The sequence below is a fragment of the Pinus tabuliformis genome, chromosome J (assembly GCF_031772625.1).
Source record: "Pinus tabuliformis cultivar Carrire ecotype Pingquan chromosome J, CPIR1, whole genome shotgun sequence".
In the NCBI taxonomy this organism is placed as follows: domain Eukaryota; kingdom Viridiplantae; phylum Streptophyta; class Pinopsida; order Pinales; family Pinaceae; genus Pinus; species Pinus tabuliformis.
In genome coordinates this window covers 663928455-663937826 of record NC_142295.1, presented here as the reverse complement: position 1 = coordinate 663937826, position 9372 = coordinate 663928455, and positions in this window count along the sequence as shown.

Genomic DNA, 9372 nt, shown 5'->3' with positions numbered 1-9372 from the left:
GGTGAAAAATGAAAGTGCTAAAAATAGCTTTTCTAAAAAATAGCATTTTGGAATCCCTTCTTATTTTAGTTAGTCCCTGGACTAAGCATAGGAAGTAAAATTCAAATTTATTATTAACAACAGTTTGAAAATTAATTAATTAATTCATCTTGAGTTAATTAGTTAAGGAAAATAAATCTTGATGTCTATGTGAGGACATGCAACAGTTTCTCCTTCGATTGAGGAATTTAACCTTCAGTTAAAGAGATAAGGATGAGTTGTAATTAGTTGACTTATTTTAACTTAGTCAAGTCCAGTTAAATTAATTTAACAGTTCGTTAAATTAATGAGAGTTTAGTTAGTTAATGCTTGCATGCATGTAACTACTTTATTTCATATAACTGAGTATTTAGTCATGGATAACTCATGCATGTCAGTTCAGTCAGAGACCCAATTGAGATCAGAAGGAGGGACAATGTACTATCAGTTGCTAGGATATTCCTCGGTGAATATTCCTTGCATGTATAAGGAATATTATTCCTTTAGGATTGCGCAGTTGGACCTGAGGTTACAGTGAGTGTGATGAGGCCAATTCACACATGTAATATCATTGGACCCCAATCAAAAGTGCGCAAGGAAATAGGAGGCTTGGAGGGCTTGAGGAAGATATATTCTATGTCTATTGAGTCTATGAGCAGTATTGTTTGATTATAGAGAGAGCAGGATAGCTTGAGAGCTGATTCTTTTGTAACTTGAACAAGATTTCCACTTGTATGATAATACAAAGTTGGGGTTTTAGGCTGGTGCTTTCCCCAGTGATATATCTTCTATATTATGGTTGATTACTTCTCATTCTCAGTTATATCTGTTCATGCTTGATGATATTCATATTTGTTTAAGATTTCGCAAAGTTTATGGTAGAAGTAGATCTAGTATTATTGTTGATCTACAGGTGAAAATTATACATGGTATCAAAGCAAAGGTGATCAAGGAAGAACAATGTACAAGCAGGAGAAGTACGAAGTTTGGTTTCTGGATATTGAATTGAGTTTTTATCACATCTATTTCACCTATGGCGTTCAGTGGTTTAAGACTCGAATATGCCCTTGATGGCAGTGCGAATTATATAGCCTGGAAGGATTGCATGGAGGCAGTATTGGAAGATGACAGTCTCAACGACTTCATTGATTAAGAAGTCCAAAATCCAACTGATGCTACTCAACTAGCGGAATGGAAAAAGTGTGTGGCTAGAGCAAGGAGAATCCTCCTGGAGGGAGTTTGAGATCACATTGTCTCGAGCCTCCATGGGAAGGAGACTCCGTTTTCGATGTGGAAAACATTGAAATATCTTTATCAAAATAGCAGCGATCAGAGGAAGCTGGCGCTGAAGGACAAACTTCGAAAGATCAAGTGCGAAAAAGGCGACACAATCTCTACGTTCTTGAACAAGCTCACCACCTGCAGGGATGAGCTTGCAAGTGTAAGGGTTGTGACTGCTAATGACGATATGGTGAGTCTATCACTCCTCGGTCTTCCTAAGAGATGGCATAGTTACCAAGACTCGGTTAATGGAAGAGAGAAACTGCCAGATTGGGAACGACTTTGGTCGGACCTAATGCAAGAGGAGATACGGCGAAGCATCGAGGATGGATCTTCATCAAAACCAGATGATGAAGAAAATCTAGCTTTAGCGAGTAAAGCTAAGAAAGGGAAAGGGAAGGCGTCCCAATCCAAATCTTCTCATGGTCGGAAGAAGGTTGACAAGTCGAAGGTGCGATGCTTTCATTGTCATGAAGTGGGCCATTACGCTGTGAATTATCCATAGAAGAAATCCAAGAAGGGTTTCTCAAAGGGATTTGATGGTGATGCACTAGCTTCACAGTTTGAGTTGGATTTTTCTCTTATCGCATGCATAGTTTCATCCATGGTGGGATGTGTTTGGTACCTGGGCAGTGGAGCCTCTTTCCACATGTCAGGTGACAAGAATCTTTTCAGTGCCTTGGAGGAGATGGATCTCCAGATGCGGATTGAGATGGGCGATGATGGAAAGCACTGTGTCTCAGGTGAAGGTACAATTGTGTTTTAGAGGGAGCATGGTGCTCCTCTCACCCTATCTGCTATTAAGTATGTACCAGGTTTGAAAAATAATCTTGTTGTTATGCTAAAAGATAAAGGCTATGATGTAGTCTTTAGTAAAGGAAAAGTTTTCTTGAGTCATATCGGCACTGGACAGACCAAACGAATTGGGATTCGAGTAAAGAATCTCTACAAGATGGAGATAGATGATTGTGCTGCACTGAGTTCCAAAGTAGATGTAGTGCAAATCCAAGATGTTGGTGAGCTATGGCATAGAAGATTGGGCCACTTGCATCACAGGGCCTTGAAGATCATGCAACAAATTTCTACCAGCTTACCAAAGGGAAAACTGGAGCAAACAGACACATGCAAAGGATGCACCCTGGGTAAGTATGCGAAATCTTCCTTTCAAGATCGGGATAGTAGCGTTGGAGCAATCTTGGAGCGAGTTCACTCAGATGTATGTGAACCATTTTCTATAGCCTCCACCGCTAAACAAAGGTACTATGTTATTTTTATTGATGATTTTTCTCGTAGATGTTGGATCTACTTTATGCAAAAGAAGGATCAGACCTTCTTGAGGTTTTGTGAGTTTAAAGCCTTGGCAGAGAAAGAATCTGGAAAGAAAGTAAAAGCCTTGCGTAGCGACAATGGTGGAGAGTATGTTTCCCAACAGTTTAAAGACTTCTGTGTTGCAGAAGGAATTAAAAGGGAACTGACAGCACCCCATAACCCACAACAGAATGGGGTGGCCGAAAGGAAGAATAGATCTATTGTGGGAGAAGCTCGAGCGATGTTGCATGACCAAAGCCTACCACTTCATCTGTGGGCTGAGGCATGCAATACAATAGTGTACCTTCAAAACAAAAGTCCTCATCGTATCTTGGGGATGAAGACACCTATGGAGGCTTTTTCGGGGAAGCGACCAGATGTGAGTCACTTCCACATCTTTGGATCATCAGTTTACTGTCATGTGACCAAAGATGCTCGGAAGAAGCTAGACCCAACAACTGAGTTGGGGATACTTGTGGGGTACACAGATACACCCCACAACTATCGTGTGTTTCTGCCTGCCAGTCAGAGGACCATAGTGCGCAGGGATCTGAATTTCGATGAGCAGAGAGCCATGCAAGTGTCACTTGAGAGGGAGCTCAAGTTGCATGGAGATGAGGAACTTTTAGTTCCAAAGGAGGAGGAGCCTCCTGATGATGTGGATCAGCCACATGCAGAGGATCCAGTAGTGGAGACCACCACTTCTGGAGAGTCTTCCAGAGACGGGCGGAAATGCTCACGAGAAGCTGACAGATTGATGCTAGATGCGAGAGAGAATGTGGGGCAGCCATCCTCTCAGCGCAGACAGAGGAGATCTCCCGAGAGATACACTGGCTACATGGCCCTGGTTGGGGAGTGTGTAGCGACTGAACCTTCTTCTTTTCAGGAGGCAGTGCAGCAACCAGTCTGGGTTGATGCAATGGTAGAAGAGTACGATTCTATCATACAGAACAGTGTGTGGGATGTTGTCCCTAGACCTGGGGACAAGTCAGTGGTTAGTTCCTGATGGATTTATAAGGTAAAGCAGGCAGCTGATGGCAGTGTTGAGAAACACAAGGCAAGGTTTGTTGCCCAAGGTTTCTCACAAGTTGAGGGGATTGACTATGATGAAACCTTTGCTCCCGTAGCAAGGCACTCATCTATCAGATCGATGCTAGCTCTATCAGCTCAGATGGGTTGGAAGATCCATCAGATGGATGTGAAGACGACCTTCCTCAATGGGAAGATTGAGGAAGAGATATACATTGAGCAGCTCGAAGGATTTGAGACCTTCTGAGTCACATGGCTGTCGACTCAAGCGAGCACTCTATGGGATGAAGCAAGCACTCCGTGCTTGGTCTATCAGGATCAAAAACTATTTCATCGGGTTGGGCTTCACCATGAGTGAAGCAGATGCGAACCTTTACCACATCATGGTAGATGGTAAGCCATTGATTATTGTACTTTATGTTGATGATCTGATTTTGACAAGTGATGACCGGCTGATACAATGTTGCAAGGAGGACCTTGCAAGAGAGTTCGAGATGAAGAACATGGGCCTCATGCACTACTTTCTAGGCATGGAAGTGTGGCAGAAAGATGGAGAAGTATTTGTGTTTCAAGGCAAGTATGCCAATGAGATACTCAGGCGCTTTCACATGGAGAAGTGCAAATCCATGCATACTCCTCTAGCTGGGAACTGGAGGAAGTAGGATGCTATTTCAAGTGAGGTAGTAGCTGCTACTGTTTATCGGTAGCTGGTGGGTTCACTTATGTATCTGGTGAACACACGACCCGACTTATGCTTTGCGGTGAACCAGCTGAGTCAAGCTATGGTTCAACGTACTAAGCTGTTTTGGAAGGCAGCAAAGCATGTGCTGAGATATCTCAGAGGCACTACATAGTACGGATTATGGTACAGATGGACTGAGGGAGTGAAGCTGCAAGGCTTCACAGATGCGGATTGCGCTGGTAGTCCATCATACCAGAAGAGCACTTTTGGAGGAATCTTCAACCTTGGTTCAACTGCAGTTTCTTGGTATAGCAGGAAACAGAGATCAGTCGCACTTAGCTCAGCAGAGGCTGAATACTAGGTTGCTAGTCAGGCAGTATGTGAGGCCATTTAGATGCGGAAGATTCTAGTGGGATTGTTTGGTCAGATGATGGATCCTACAGTGATACACTGTGATGATCAGAGTTGAATAAAACTCTCTGAAAATCTAGTGTTTCATGACAGGTCCAAGCATATAGATATCCGTTACCATCATCTACGGGACTGTGTGGTCAAGAGAATCATGATGTTGCAGTATGTTTCGATTGAGGAGCAGGATGCATATATTTTAACTAAGGCATTGTCAAAATGCAAGTTCAAGTTCCACAGAGACAAGATCGGGGTTACTAATAATCCCTTTTTTGTTGAGAGGGAGTGTTGAAAAGTGTACAACAAGAAATGCTAAAAATAGAAAATGCTAAAATAACACTACTATAAATAGCCCGGTTATAAATAGTAGTTCAAACATTGGTGATCTTAGCCACAATAGGTGAAAAGTGAAAGTGATAAAAATAGTTTTTCTAAAAAATAGCCTTTCGGTATCCCTTCTTATTTTAGTTAGTCCCTGGGCTAAACATAGGAAGTAAAATTCGAATTTGATAGTAATAGTAGTTTGAAAATTAATTAATTAATTCATCTTGAGTTAATTAGTTAAGGAAAATCAATATTGAAGTCTATCTGAGGACATGCAACAATTTCTCCTTTGATTGAGGAATTTAACCTTCAGTTAAAGAGATAAGGATGAGTTGTAATATTGAGTTGTAATTAGTTGACTTAGTTTAACTTAGTCAAGTCCAGTTAGATTAATTTAACAATTTGTTAAAGTAATGAGAGTTCAGTTAGTTAATGCTTGTATGCATGTAACTACTGTATTTCAGATAAATGAGTATTCATTCATGGATAACTCATGCATGTCAGTTTAGTCAGAGACCCAGTTGAGATCAAATGGAGGGACAATGTACTATCAGTTGCTAGGATATTCTTTGGTGAATATTCCTTGCATGCAGAAGGAATATTATTCTCTGAGGATTGCGCAGTTGGACATGAGGTTACAATGAGTGTGATGAGGCCAATTCACACGTGATATCATTGGACTCCAATCAAAACTGCGCAAGGAACTAGGAGGCTTGGAGGGATTGAGGAAGATATATTCTATGTCTATTGAGTATGTGAGCGGTATTGTTTAATTATAGAGAGAGCATGATAGCTTGAAAGCTAATTCTTTTGTAACTTGAACAAGATTTTCACTTGTATGATAATACAAAGTTGGGGTTTTAGGCTGGTGCTTTCTCCAGTGATATATCTGTGTTATGGTTGATTACTTCTCATTCTCAGTGATATCTATTTATGCTTGATAATGCTCATATCTGTTTAAGCTTTTGCAAATTTTATGGTAGAAGTAGATGTAGTATTATGCTTTAGGACATTGCATATATCAGTTGATCTACAGGTGAAAATTATACATTTTTTGTATGTTAGGACCTATTTGAAGACATTCAAGGATGATTGCTGTAAAACAACTTAAAATATACAAAAATGAAACCTTGAGTTTTTATAAGGAATTAACAATTACTTATAAACTTTGAAATCAACCATTTTCTTCTTTTTCGTCCTCGTTTATGTATTGAATGAGTTCCATTTTTTTTTTCTACAAGAAAATACTTGAATATTAATATTTAATGCTAAATTATTTTTTTTGTATGTACAAAGTCAATAATGATTACATACATTTAAAGCACGCTGTTGTTGATATGACTCCTCCTGTGATGCAATTATGTTCATTTCTTTGATTATTTCCTTATACACATTTTTTGACATTCTTACTAGCATGTTTCGCTTATTAACTCATTGATCATTTAATATTTCCATAATCTTCTTGAAAAAAATAATAAATTATTTTTATATTAATATATGAAAATTAAATATAACAAAATCGATATTAATAAATTAAGGGTTGGTAGTAATATATATATATATAATTTTAGAAAATAATTTTAATTAAGAATATTACCTTTTGAATAATTCTTTTTTGTATTATGTTTTTGTTATTGCAAGTTTGACATGTCTCATTGACCATTGCTTTGGAAACACTTTCTGTAGTTTAGATATAACTTGGTTCTTAGAATCAGTGGATTGATTTTTGTATTCTAAGTGAAAAGTATGTATATATGTTCATTCCACTAGACCCCCATAGTTTTGTAAAAAAAAATCCCCCTTTTATTAACCTCCAACACCACTCGAGATGAGCTAAGGACCAATTCATTGTTATTTACATGTTCTATGTTAGGCCCCTATACTACTAATGTAACCCCTTATTGTTATTAGTACAACCCACTTACTATATTGATGTACCCATGTAGTGTCCATATTGTTACTATTGTGCCACATAGAAGCCCACTATTGTTATTATTGTGCCCTTACATTATTATTGTTATATCGGCTCTGATTATGTTATGACCCCTTAGACTCCTATATATAGAAAGGAGGTCTTTTCATTTGAATCATCCAAGAATTGCTCATTTGTGTAATGTAAAGGAGGTTGCCCCTCGAAGAGGCTGAATTCTAAGGCGTTGATCTCTCTTTTCTATCTTTTTGTGAGCTAGTTTCATAACATTTGGTATCAGAGCTTTGGATTCTAGGGTTTCGCTGCTCCAAACAGCTCATCGTGGCATTTTCACTATAATTTTTTTTCTATGATGTTTCAGAAGTTGCAAAAAAAACTAATTTGAGAAGAAATCGTGCTGAACCTCGGGTCCGAATTTTAGAGCTTTTCGCGCTATATATGCGGAGATATGATCTAAGGAAGTTGGTCTTTTTGCAGACTCCTGAATTACATTCCAAACAGGTGACCTAGGGAAAATCATCATAACTTTCCCTCTGAGCATTGGATTGAAATTTCGTAAGAAGGTATAGAAAGAGGACAGACTGTAGTTTCTTGTATATATTTTTCAAAGCCAAAGGTCGAAACAGTGACACATGGCACTTCGTAAAATTTAGCTCTTCTAGAAAGGTCTATAATTAGGTCACCTTGGGAGATTGTGCATAACTCTTTCTTGGAGAATCCAATTTGGATCAGACTGGTGGCATTGGAAAGAAGACGCAAAGGGCTACTACATGTCACAATTTCAGAACTTAAAGATCCTAAAGTACCGAGTTACAGTCATTTCAAGATCGATCTCCTAAAATCAAGAAAAAGCAAGATGAGGAAGTTTGATGGCAAGGATCCGGTAAATTGGATACTTCAAATGGAGCAATATTTTGATCTACATGGTGTACCACTGTTACAAAAGGTATGTATTGCATCTTCATATTTAGAACCGGATCAATTTTTATGGTATGAAGGGCTTTGTTCTCGTAAACAACTTGTTACGTGGTCAATTTTCACGGAGGAAATGATAGCACATTATGAGGATACAAAGAGCAACACCTTCTTTAGAGCAACACCACAACAATTGGAAAGAGTAAAACGGCTTTGTGACATAGTGGAAAGCAAAATTATGGAAACCAGGAAGCATACCCCTCACAACTATAAAGATGGAAGTGTTGTTTCTCCCAGCCTTCCACAACCTACAAGGGTTACACCACAACAATTGGAAGAAAAAAGAGAAAAAGGGCTTTGTTACAATTGTGATAGCAAATGCACTAAAGGTCATAAGTGTGCTGAGAAGAAATTATTTTACATAGAATATGAAGAGGAGGAAGAAAAGGATCAAGAAACATCAAAAGAAGAGGATATACGCCAGGACCCAACCCCAGAGAAAGAGGAAATGAATCAGACCATATCTTGTAAAGCATTGGCAAAAATTACCACTCCTCAAACTCTCAAGATAGAATGACGCATTAAGAAGAAAAAGGTGCAAGAAGTGAAAGATCACATCGAGAAAGAAGAAATGAATCCAACCATATCTTGTAATTCATTGGTTGAAATTACCGCTCCTCAAACTATCAAGATAGAAGGACATATCAAGAAGAAAAATGTTCAAGAAGTGAAAGATCACATCGAGCATCAAGAAATGAATCCGACCATATCTTGTAAAGGATTGGAAGAAATTACCACTCCTCAAACTCTAGAGATAGAAGGACATATCAAGAAGAAAAAGGTTCAAGCAGATAAAGATCACATCGAGCATTAACAACAAGTTCTCCAACTTTTAAAGGATAATGCCACTTCTGTGCAAAATCAAACGAAACAACAAGTAGATCAACATCGTAGTGAAAAATGTTTTGATGTAGGTGATTGGGTATTTTTACTGCTACATCTTAAGTAAGCTATTTATGAGAAGGAAATGTTGGCAATACTACATGCACTTAAAAAATGGCGACCTTACCGAATGGGAAGACTCTTCAAGGACGAGGATGTGGAAGCATTGTTTTGTGCTATTTCTATTATCCAACCAGATTGGATAAACGAAGAAAGGGATGAATGGAAGAAGGACGAAGAAGTATGGCCACTTATTCAAAAGTTGCAAAAGATCACAATTCAAGCAATATTGTCAGAAATTGAAGAGGAAGGAAAAATCATATTGGAACCTGGAGCAATCATAGAAACAAGAACCCGACAACTATGAAATCGATCAATTTCAGAGTATCTCATCAAGTGGAAGAAATTACCCGCTGAATATTCCACATTGGAGGACAAGAATTTTATACGGAAGCATCAAGAACTACTCAAGCATTGATGACAACGCTTTTTGAAGGAAAGAGGCATGTTAGGTCCCTATACTACTAATGTAACT